Here is a 12,165-nt window from a genome sequence, read left to right as displayed (position 1 = left end):
CTTGAACCCGGGAGGCAGAGGTTGCAGTGAGCCAAGATTGCACGACTACACTCCAACCTGGACAACAGAGCAAGACTCCGTCTAAAAAAAAAAAAAAAAGCCACCAACCTATTAGCATCATAACCTTTTATTTGCAGTTGTATCAACTCTTACTGGGCCTTCAATAACTTAAGAAAGAAAAAGTATTTCTGGGTGAAAGAATCCTAGGAAAATTGATTGATTTCTTCTTGTCATATGGCAATATTAAAGCCTGTTAAATTAAATTCTGAACAAAAATTACATAAGAAAGAGAAATATTCACCCATTCTGTTACAGCATTTCACAATGGTTGCAAATAATCAACTAGCAGAGGATTAAAGGCAAACCCTTAGACGCAAGGGAGTGTAGGATGATTCCATGAGATTTGTATAACTGAGAAGAAAAATAAGTGTGTTGAGAAAAGTTCTATAGAGCCTCTGCTTAGCCTCTAGCAGAGTAAGCGGGGAAAACATGCCATTCCTCCCATGGGAAATGAAGATGACCATGTACTGGGGCTCAAGGTCTGTATTGCTGAGGAGTTCTGTGTGCTTTTCATCAAGCATGGAAACGTTAGGCAAAGAAATGAGTGAAGAAAATATTTAATGAGATTCATTCTTGAAATAATGAAAACAAAGACAAGTGAGGTTCTCAGTTGCCATCTCAACAATGGAGTCAAAAATTAGGGACAATGCTGTAGGAACCATGTAGGATATTTTAGTATGTGACTGCCTCGTATTTTTAATTTTTATTTTCTTGGGCTGTTCCTCTCAGACAATCACAGTTGGATACCTGCACAAATGGTTATTTCTAGAATAAGCAGGAAAGTCTTTTTTTACATTTAATATCCTGGGATGCAAAGCTCCCAAAGGAAAGACTGTGTAGCAGCAGGTTTAAATAATAAGTCAAACAAATAATTATTAACCTTTAGAGTACTTGCTAAGTATCAAGCACTATTCCAAGAGTTATATAGACAGATATATATGTAAAATATTGAAATGTATATGGATGGGAATGGGGGTTGAGAGGTTCAGACACAGATGTACAAAGTCAAAGAGAAGGAACAAGCAACTGTAGCTCCTACTGCATGCCCCAGAGAGGATAGGCTATCAGAGGCAGCTGACCTTGATGGAAAATAGTCTGGGTCTTAACCATGTAATTTCCCAGTATTTGTAAATAGAACCCTTATAGTGCACTCATGTTCAGGGAAAGGGCCTGAATTTGTGACTAACTATGGTTAGTTTCCAGGTACTGGACCCCAAATCAGGAAGATTCCTAAAGCTGCAAGAGCTTCTGGCCCCTCTGATTCCCACATGGAGAGGTTGAATAGCCCCAAAATGTGCCACTGTCTTTCAGAGAAGACGCGGACACAGGGAATCCTATAGCTGGACCAAGTAAGTGGACCTGGATTTCTTGTACTATGGAACAAAAATCAAATACATCACAATGACCTGGAACCCTTTTTCTTTCTGTCTTTTGGACCTTAAGTGCCCAGAATTGAATCATGGCAGATTGTCATGACTGGCCCAAGGAAGGCTCTTATTTCATTCTATTTTATTGCATTGCACTTTGCTTTACTTTTTTGTATACTTTTCCATCATTCTCTTCTCTTATTAGCTCATTCCCCTGTTATTATGGGCACTCCAGCCTATAATATTTAATGCATGTATTTTTAACCCAACTTTCATATCTTTATTTAGGTATATGTTACATCATACATATTTTTATATATATAGTGTATATGATATCAATTATGTATGTGTATATTACTGAAAATTTTGTTGTATAATTTGTTTAAATAATAGTGTGTGATAAATCATTTTTCCCATACTTTATTTGACTTAACAATGTATCTTTGAGAACTTCCACACTGTAGTGTACGAAGTTATTTCACACTTCTGAACTCCCTCATGCACATGCCACGTTTTACCTTTCCATTCACTTTTGGCAGACACTTTATTTTGTTGTAACTTTATTTTGTTGTAAGAAGGAAAATGCTTGGGAGGACAGTAAAAAGCCAACTTTTATGAATTGTAGGGACATTCTTGAAAGTGATAAGAAGGCTGTAATGATTTCCTTTAGAAAATTATCCCAGCTGTCAGTGGCTGCATTTTCCAAAATGAATTCTGCAAAAATTTGTTCTGTAAAATACAAGTAAATATTAAGGCAAACAAGAGTTTCTGCATTCTAGTAGATTTGGGAACAAGAGAGTTGAAAAAGTTAAATGCACTTTTTATCATAGGCTTTCTCTGAGTGTTTAATATCTAAATGAGCATGTGACTCTTCAAAGATAAAAAGTAATGAGATAAACTGTTGCCTAAACCCAAATCCTTATTAACCAGTGGAACTAAACATTCCATAGATCACTATTTTATTGCTGTTATCATTATTTCACTTGTTCCAGGAACACAGTGATAGTATTAGAGCAAATGAGATTTCCATCAAAACAAATTGAGCCTTGAAAATTAAGTGTCCTTTTTGAGAGGAAGCCATTTTTATTAGATTTTTGTATCATTCAATTTTTTTCTAATATGACACATTTTATGATTTCTTGATTTTTATCTTTTTCCAATAGATTAAATTACAAATTTCTGCATAAAACCACGTTTAAAAGAACCTGTGACTGACTGATTACTAAACAGTGGCTTATCCCTGGAACCTCATCATGCCTGGTGAAATCTACCAATATAGGCAAGAGTTTAATCTGCTGCAAATGGCAAACCATGGAAGTAGACTTGGAGTTTGGTAGTGAGAAGAACAGAAGTCTCTATGAGCTTGTCAGCAAGGCCCAGGGCATCTCTGTTGCCTGGAACAGCTCTGAAGATGTTGACCACACAAGTTCTATTAATCAGCATTTGCAGAGCGAGCACTCGCATCTGAGTTCAGGGTCAGCACACTGGATTCAGTATGTTCAATCTAAAACTACACGCCATTGTTAAAAGGCAGTGCATTGTTAATAAACAGGAGAACAATTGTCCAAAAGCCTTCGAAAACTTAGGTTTTCAGGGTTTTCGTCTACTCTAAACAAAACTGGAAATTGAACTTTAGGAAGGAAATTGGGAACCATTATTTACTGTATTATATTCAAACATAAAATTTGCAATTTAATAAGTAAAGAATGGTTGTATGCATGTTGTGAAAGCAAGAAAAGATTCCAAATGAAAGACTATACATTAATGTGTTTCATCTTTATCACTTATTTCTGTAAACTGCTAAAGCTGTGCTTTATTTATTGTAGTTCATCCATATATAATTCTCTGTAGTTTAGAAAACTGCATCTAACATTTTTACCCCAACTTTATAAATTGCATTGATTTAATTCTGTCTCGTAAGCCTAAAACCATTTATTACAACAACAAAACATCCTCCCATTCTGGTGTTCCAGGAACAAAGTCTACCCGCTTACTGTGTAGGGAGCATTGACAGATGGCCAAATGGGGTGATAGCTTTGATTTTAATGTGTCTTAAGAGAGTAAATGAAGCAAAGGCAATCTTCATCTCCTGTGAAAAGTTGGATTTTTGTGTGGCTTGTCGGCAACACTGAGGTGCAATTCTCACAGCACTTCATTGATTTTCCACTCAACCATGACCATTCAAACGGCAAAAAGCAGGGTCAAAGAATTTTGAAAGTTTTTTCTGTTTATCTGTAAGAGTACAAACAAAATTGACCATACTTACTTCGGTGATACTCCATGGTAGCTGATGCTAAGTCTTTATGAGTTTCACAGGTTATGAGTTTTTAATTTTACATAAAATGCAGTGGTTTTGTCGGGAGAATCATTAACATCATAAAGACTGTAAGAATAAAAATTCTTCACATCTCCCCACCTGTGATTTTAGCATATATCATGGATGACAAAGCACTTTGCATTGCTTGCTTTAAGCTCTGAAAAGGGACAGACTTCAACAGCAGGACATGAAATAATGCTTGTAATAGAGCAATAAAGTCTCATTGCTGTAGGATGGCGTGTTATTCTGTACTGGGCCTCAAACCCCAATTTGACTTTAAATACAAAGCACCATTTAAATATAAAGATTAACTTCTTCATCTTCGTCTTCTGTGAGAGCATGAAAGCTTGAATAAGAATTTGCTGAGGGAAGATGTAACAGCTAAACTCTACAGAAATTTTAGCCACTAGACTAGCATTTTAAAAAGTGGAAGCCTGACATTACCAACCTTGTGTACTACAAATTTGGGTAGAATTGTACTTCTGTGGTAGTACAAAGAGTAGCTGTAGAAAATCATCCAGTAATTTAGTTTGTGTAATTTTTCCATTATTTAGTTGGTGTATTTGTGTTTACATTTCACCTTGCAGAACAATAAAATGAAACAAGAACAGGCTCTGGAGATTAAAATACCTGAATTCATGTCCTGCTTCTGTCTTTCCCTTCTTTGTGAAATTGGGAACTTCCTTTGCAAATTGGGAACTTAGCCCCTTCAGTCCATGTTTCTGCATCTGTGTAATAGGATGGTAATATTTTACAAGTTCCACTCATTAGATTATCTGTGAAATAACTAGCAGTGTCTGACATTCAATACATTTTAGTTCACTTGGCACACGAGGCTAATGTGATACAAGCAAGTTTCTATTTTAAATCCATTTGTTAGGAGCGTGAAATGCACACTTTTGATGTTCAGAAGGGAAGGCTCCTTCCACGCAACACAAAGCTCCCAGCACCAGAACACACCAGTACTCCCCAGGCAAAATGACTGCCAAGTTCGCTACCAGGATACAGACAATCAAGGCAACATCCCAGGCACTGAATAGTCTACTGTGTCACATCTGATTGACAGGGCAATGGCATGGGGACGCCCTCGATGTCCATGCTTCATCTTCTAGCCTCAGCAAGTCTGAGTTCACTCAGGTGTGCTACTAGTGGCTGGCGGCAGGAAATGAAAACTCCAGCATGCAGCGCATGGAGGGCATGTCTGCTCATTCGCAAGTGAAGACTGAGTGACCACGAATGGAGATGCAAACGCTGACAAGATAATGGCAAATATTTGGAAAATGAAAAAGCATTTCAGCCAGCCTGAAAGAAGGAAAGCCTAGAGTCATTGTTCCCTGCACTCATTCTGGCTAGCTTCCAAAAACATCTATTTTATTTTTTTCCATAGCATTACTAAGCGCTTAATTGCCCTGACCTTGCCCATGAAGCAGCCACTCTTTACTCTTTTAGAGGAAAGAAGGGCACTAGGGCTATTTTATTTTATCTTATTTTATTTTATTTTATTTTATTTTATTTTATTTGAGACAGGGTCTTGCTCTGTCACCCAGGCTGGATTGCAGTGGTGTGATCTCAGCTCACTGCAGCCTCAACTTCCCAGGCTCAAGCAATCCTCCCTCCTCAGCCTCCAGAGTAGCTGGGATCGCAGGCATGTGCCACCACACTTGGCTAATTTTTCTACTTTTTGTAGAAATAGGGTCTCACTATGTTGCTCAGGCTGATCTTGAACTCCTGGGCTGAAAGGATCCTCCCACATCCCAAAGTGCCGGGATTGCAGGCATAAGCTACTGTGCCCCGCCAGGCACTGGAGCTAATACTCTATAGCCAAGTATAAACTTTTTCTCCCTCCCCCCAGCATGAAGGTTACATTAAAGTAAGCAAGTTAATGAGTTAAGCACCCTGGGCAAGTCCCTTGTTCAGGACTTTAATTTGTACCTTAGGCTGAAAAGTGCAAGACAGAAAGATCCCATCCCCCACCCGGTGTTGAGATGACCACATAGTATATTTCTCCTACCATTCCTTTCAGAGTGAAAGGGGGGTGCCTATATCTGATGAGTCTTTGAGACAACAGGCATAAGCTGGCACTGCCCGGGCAAAGCAGGACACGTAGCCAGCTTACCCCTAGCTTATCCTGAAGGCAAAGGGTCAAGCTCTTGACTCTGGTGCTTTATAAAAATAGAGAAGTTTGACCAAAATCAAAATGTTTATAAAGATCAGAATGTGGGAAGGAGGATATTATAGCATGATTAGCTGCTCCATAATTAGCCTAACATTTACTCTTTTAGCGTTTTGGCCATGAGATCAAATAGACAGCTAACCTTGAATAACCATGGGAAAATCAAACATCATCACCCTAAAACTAGACCCATGACTCAATTCCCCAAACCATGTTCTCCTGTCTTGCCCTGAATTTAGGAACAACAGGCACTCAAGATGGAAATTGAGTAGCCATCAAAGAGAGCTGCTCCTTCTCCTGCATTACATGGCCAGCCATACCATGTGATTTCCTCCCTTACAGATCTTGATTCCTTTCCGTTTGCCATAGGCTTAGTTTAATTCATCAGCTTTTCCTGCTTTTATTGGTTTTCTATAGCCACTGTAACAAATTACCACACCCTTGGTGGCTTAAAACTGCACACTGTTTTATGAAAGCAACAAACAGCATTTCCTGTGTTAGGGTTCTGGAGGCCAGAAGTCTGAAATTAGCTTCACTGGGCCAAAACCCAGGTGTCAGCAGGACCGTATTCCTTCCAGCCTCTGAGGGCTTCCGGCATCCTTTGGCCTGTGGCTGCATCACTCTCATTTCTTCTTCTGTAGTCACGTTGTCTTCTGCCCTTCCATGTGTTTCCACCTCCCTCTGCCTCTTTCTTATAAGAACATTTATGATTACAGTTAGGTCCTACCCAGATAATCCAGGATAACCCCCCATCTCGAGATCCTTAATTTAATCACATCTGCAATGTCTTTGCCATATAAAGTGTTGTGGGTTGTACTGCATCCCCCTAATATTCGTATGTTGAAGCCCTAACCCTGGATGCCTCAGAATGTGTCCTTGTTTGGAGACAGGGTCTTTAAGAAGGTAAGCAAGTTCAAATGAGGTAATTAGAGTGGCTCTAATCCAAGGGCCACTCTATGTGCAAATTTCCCCTTTTTTAAAGACTTTTATCCCTATAAAGATTTGCACATAGAGACATTCATAGAAGGAAGATGCTGTGAAGAGACATAGGGGGAAGATGGCCACTTACAAGCTTATAAGAGAGGCCAGGAATAAATCCTTCCTGCTGACACCTTGATGTCAACCTTCAGCCTCCAAAGCTGTGAGACAATACATTTCTGTTGTTTAAGCCCCCCAGTGTGTGGCACATTGTTCCAACCACTCTAGTACGCTAATGTCTAAGGTCACATTTACAGGTTTCAGGGATTGGGACCTATGTCTTTGGGACCATTATCCAACCTTCTAAACAGACTCAGCGTGTCCAACATCTCCTTGTCACCAGGCTCTCCTCTTCCAGTTCCTTCTCCATCCCACTCCCAATCCTGAGATGCAAATGAATATGTCCTTCCCTTGCTGCAAACCCTTCACCCTCTGGCTAGAGTTTCACACCTTCTGACCTGCTCCTCATATACTGGCTGACAGAGCCTCTGCACCACCTGCTCTTCCACGCCTCCGTCTTCACACTTTCTGTCTCTTCTTCCTTGGAAACTTCTCTTCTGTGTGAGGCCTCATGACTTCTTCAAGAAAGCTCTCTTTGACACCTCCCTCACCTCCCAGCAGTGCAGTGGCCTGTGCTTTAGTGTTTCTCTTGCCGTCTTGAAATCCTTACTAACTTTTGAATGGAAGTCTCACATATTTATTTTTTACCGGGCTGTTATTTATGTAGCCAGTCCTGCCTCTCATCCTGGTAAGTTTCTTCTCTGTCAGTGGGTTAACAGAAAGATCTCCCTGCAAAAGTTTCTTCAGAAACCTTCATCCAGGAAGGTTGACAAGAAGGAACTGGTTCAGCCTGGGATTTTACAACACGATTGTTCCAGTAAAAGGAGTGGTGCTTCTGCAGTGTGAATCCATGATCAGAGAACACCCTCATGGGTGATCTGTGACAGAGAATACTGGCACCTAAAGAGAAGGAAGTGGTCAATGAACTGTTGGTCCTAGGGAAGTTTTGAAGACACAACCACATGTGTCTGAACATTGTGGATGTTTAACCTGCCAAGACAACAAGCAAGGGGAAGTCATTGTTGGAGAGAGAAGAGTCCAACAGAGAGATCAGATCTATGTCAAGAATTAAGGCCTCAGTGACAAATCTTCAAATTTTAGGTCATTTTGTTCATAAGATGCAGTCTGTTTTCCTTGGATGGGCCCAGGTGAATAAAAGTTCTGTCTTTATTTTAGCCACTTTGTACCTTCCATTGAGTGCTATGAAGCAGCCCTTCTAATCTCTCCTACCTGAGAATGTGAACCCTCGGAGTGTCCCCATTTATGGCCTAGCTCCATCTCTGAATCACAGGATAGGAGAATCATCACCGTGCGGGTGCTTCTCAGGGAGCCCCAGCAATGATCTCTGCTCCCATAGAGCTTATATTTTGATGGTCAAGGAAGTCATTTAAAAAGTAAATAAGCATAATATATACTTGTGGTAATGGACACTGTGGGGGAAAGTAATGCAGGAAGGGCAGATATGCAGTTTGGGGGAGAAGGAATTTGGAATTTTAATGGGAGGATCAGGGAAGGTCTCAGAAAAGATTCCATTTAAACAAGGACCTTAAGTAGGTCACTATCTGGTCATATTATGACCTTTTTGTATTTCTGTACCATGATCAAGTTGACATCCCAGGACTTTGAGCACCACAATAAATGTACGTGGGGGAGCAAAGTTCTCCTTTCTCATAGTCAAAGGGGGACAGAAAAAATCAACATAAAGACTAAGGTGTTTACCATGTATACAGAATTATGGTTGAGAGCTTAAAAAGTTACAAGTTTGGGTTTTTTTAGATCTATATTCTACATGAGGTCCAAATAGGTCTTTTTACCAAAAAAAAAAAAAAAAAAAAAAAACTGTTCCACAAGTAATTATTACTATACTTTTGATCAATTTCCACAGAAATGTGTTAAGAATAATATAATTTGTAGGTTGAAATGGTCATTTTTTACACTATGAATCTAAGAACAAGAAAAAGTTATGGACTGAAAAATGGTCCCAGTGGTAAGCCCCTTTTAATGAAGATCTAGTTACATTTAACATTTAGACTTTCTAAAGCATAATCTCTCAGTACAGGACCTTGGGACCTTTAGCTTTCACAGATGGTGTAAGATGCTTGGATGGGTGGCCACATTCGGCAGCTGTAGAGATAGGAGTTCAATGGACATCTCTGTTTTTTGAAAGTTCTTTAGAGCTTTTTCTTTAATATATAATTTTTTTTTTACATGGGGTCAGAATGAGTAAATTGTATCCTGGCAGATTAAGTGTTAATGTCAAATAGGAAAAACAAAATTTTGTCTGCCTGTTCTACCCAATGTGAGTGTGTCTCTGTCTCATCTTGTACCTTAATCATTTAAATCTAGCTTTGTGTAACTTAGAACAATGGTTTTCAGACCATGTTCGCCAGAGTTTCTGAATCCACAAAGATTCTTGGGGACACACTGTGGAAGTGAGGGTGATATCACAGAGCAAAGTACCAGGTTCGTACTCTGATTTTAATGATACTCACTTTTATCTATCTTCATAATTAAATTTAAATGTATTTAATTTCAATACAAAAGAAGATTCTTGGGAGGAGGATCATCATGGCAGACAGGAGGCAGGACTAGATTGCAGCTCTGGACAGAGCAGCATGCGGAGGCTTACACTGTGAATTTCAGCTCCAGATGGACCGCAAGAACAAACCAGCAATCCTGAGAGGACCCACAGACCCTCTGAAGGAAGCGGACTGCTCCTGCAGGACCCAGGAGACACCCCAAATACTGTAAGTGCCCAAACTGCAGAATTGGGAAAGGGAGACCCTCCTCTCCTGAACCGACACACCCCCACTGGAGAAGCTGAAGGTCTGTTTGGAGGAGACGTTTCCAACTTTAGCTGGAACTGTGTCAGTTTGGAGAGTGGAGCGAAATACAGGGATAGAGAAAGCAGGAGAAAGGCCCTGGGAGCTCGCTGGGTCCCCTCGCAGCCCATTCCTGGCTGGCACTAGAGTATCCAACGGGTGAGGAGCAGGCAGTATAACTCCACAGGGAGAAGGAAATCTCTAGTTGAACTTGTAATAATTTGAACGGGTTAAGAAGCCTGCTGGCCAGAACTCAAGGGAGGGCTCAAATCTGGTGTGCAAACTCCATAGGCGGGGGAAGAACCAAGCCCTTTTCTTTTGCAACTGGGAGGTGGGTAGCCTGGGGCAGGGTTTCAAGCCCCTATAGTTCTCTGCCAGAAAATGGACTGGGGGTTGTTGTGGGGGGCAGCACAGTGGGAGTGAGACTGACCCTTCAGTTTGTATGGGAGCTGAGAAAGGCCTGTGACTGCCAGCTTTCCCGCGCTTCCCTGACAACCTGCATGACTTAGCCAAGGCAGCCATAATCCTCCTAGGTACACAACTCCAGTCACCTGGGAATCTCACCCCCATGCCCCACAGCAGCTACAGCAAGATCTGCCCAAGGAGAGTCTGAGCTCAGACATGCTAGCCCCGCCCCCACCTGATGGTCGATCCCTACCCACCCTGGTAGCAGAAGACAAAGGGCATATAATCTTGGGTGTTCTAGGGCCCCACCCACTGCCAGTTCCTCCCCATACTACCACAGCTGATGCACTCTGGTAAGTGCCACCTCCTGGCAGGAGGCCAACCAGCACAAAAATAGAGCCAACGTTAAGAACACTCATGGAGTCCATTGCATCCCCCTCTCTCCTGCCACCTCCACCAGAACAGGCACTGGTATCCATGGCTGAGAGACCCATAGATGGTTCACATCACAAGACTCTGTGCAGACAACTCCCAGTACCAGCACAGAGCCAGGTAGACTCGCTGGGTGGCTAGACCCAGAAGAGAGACAACAATCACTACAGTTCAGCTCATAGAAAGCCACACCCCTAGGAAAAAGGGGAGAGTACTACATCAAGGGAACACCCCATAGGACAAAAGAATCTAAAATCAGCCTTCAGCCCTAGACCTCTGCTTTGACAGAGCCTACCCAAATGAGAAGGAACCAGAAAACCAACCCTTGTAATATGACCAAACAAGGCTCTTCAACACCCTCAAAGTAGCACTCATTCACCAGCAATGGATCCAAACCAAGAAGAAATCCCTGATTTACCTGAAAAAGAATTCAAGAGGTTAGTTATTAAGCCAGTCAAGGAGGGACCAGAGAAAGGCAAAGTCCAATGCAAGGAAATCAAAAAATGATACAAGAAGTGAAAGGAGAAATATTCAAGGAAATAGATAGCTTAAAGAAAAAAAAAATCAAAAATTCAGGAAACTTTGGACACACTTTAAGAAATATGAAATGCTCTGGAAAGTCTCAGGAACAGAATTGAACAAGTAGAAGAAAGAAATTCAGAGCTCAAAGACATGGTATTTGAATTAACCCAATCCAACAAAGACAAAGAAAAAAAGAATAAGAAAATATGAACAAAGACTCCAAGAAGTCTCAGATCATGTTAAATGACCAAACCTAAAAATAATTGGTGTTCCTGAGGAAGAAGAGAATTCTAAAAGCATGGAAAACATATTTGAGGGAAAAATCGAGGAAAACTACCTTGGCCTTGCTAGATATCTAAACATCTAAATACAAAAAGCACAAAGAACACCCACGAAATTCATCGCAAAAAGATCGTCTAGGCACATTGTCATCAGGTTATCCAAAGTTAAGATGAAGGAAAGAGTCTTAACAGCTGTGAGATGGAAGTACCAGGTGACATATAAAGGAAAACCTATCAGATTAACAGCAGATTTCTCAGCAGAAACCCTACAAGCTAGAAGGCACTGGGGCCCTATCTTCAGCCTCCTCAAACAGAACAATTATTAGCCAAGAATTTTGTAGCCACCTAAACTAAGCATCATATATGAAGGAAAGTCTTTTTCAGACAAACAAATGCTGAGAGAATTCACTATTACCAAGCACTACAAGAACTGCTAAAAGGAGATCTAAATCTTGAAACAAATCCTGGAAACACATCAAAACAGAACCTCTTTAAAGCATAAATCACACAGGACCTATGGACCAAAAATACAAGTTAAAAAGCAAAAACAAAAACAAAAACAAAAACAAAAACAAAAAAAAAAACAAACAAACAAAAAACAAAGTACACAGGCTAAAAAGAGCACAATGAATGCAACAATACCTCGCATTTTTATACTAACATTGAATATAAATGGCCTAAATGCTCCATTTAAAAGATACAGAACTGCAGAATGGATAAGAACTCACCAACGAACTATCCGCTGCAT

General features: G+C 40.6%; 1 long non-coding RNA gene across 3 annotated transcripts in view; it reads right to left on the bottom strand.

Moving 5' to 3' along the window:
- Positions 1 to 1,967: 1,967 nt before the first annotated feature.
- Positions 1,968 to 12,165, bottom strand: part of LOC144330794 (uncharacterized) — a 183,237-nt gene continuing 173,039 nt past the window's right edge. For 2 of the 3 annotated variants that reach the window (XR_013397276.1, XR_013397275.1), the window contains exon 4: positions 1,968 to 4,472. This is a non-coding gene — a long non-coding RNA (uncharacterized LOC144330794). The remainder of the gene's footprint in view (positions 4,473 to 12,165) is intronic. The other variant, XR_013397277.1, reaches the window with a different exon arrangement.

Source organism: Macaca mulatta, chromosome 8 (genome assembly GCF_049350105.2).
Source record: "Macaca mulatta isolate MMU2019108-1 chromosome 8, T2T-MMU8v2.0, whole genome shotgun sequence".
Classification (NCBI taxonomy): domain Eukaryota; kingdom Metazoa; phylum Chordata; class Mammalia; order Primates; family Cercopithecidae; genus Macaca; species Macaca mulatta.
Note: the sequence above shows the minus strand (reverse complement) of the source record. Positions and strands in the feature narration are given on the sequence as shown.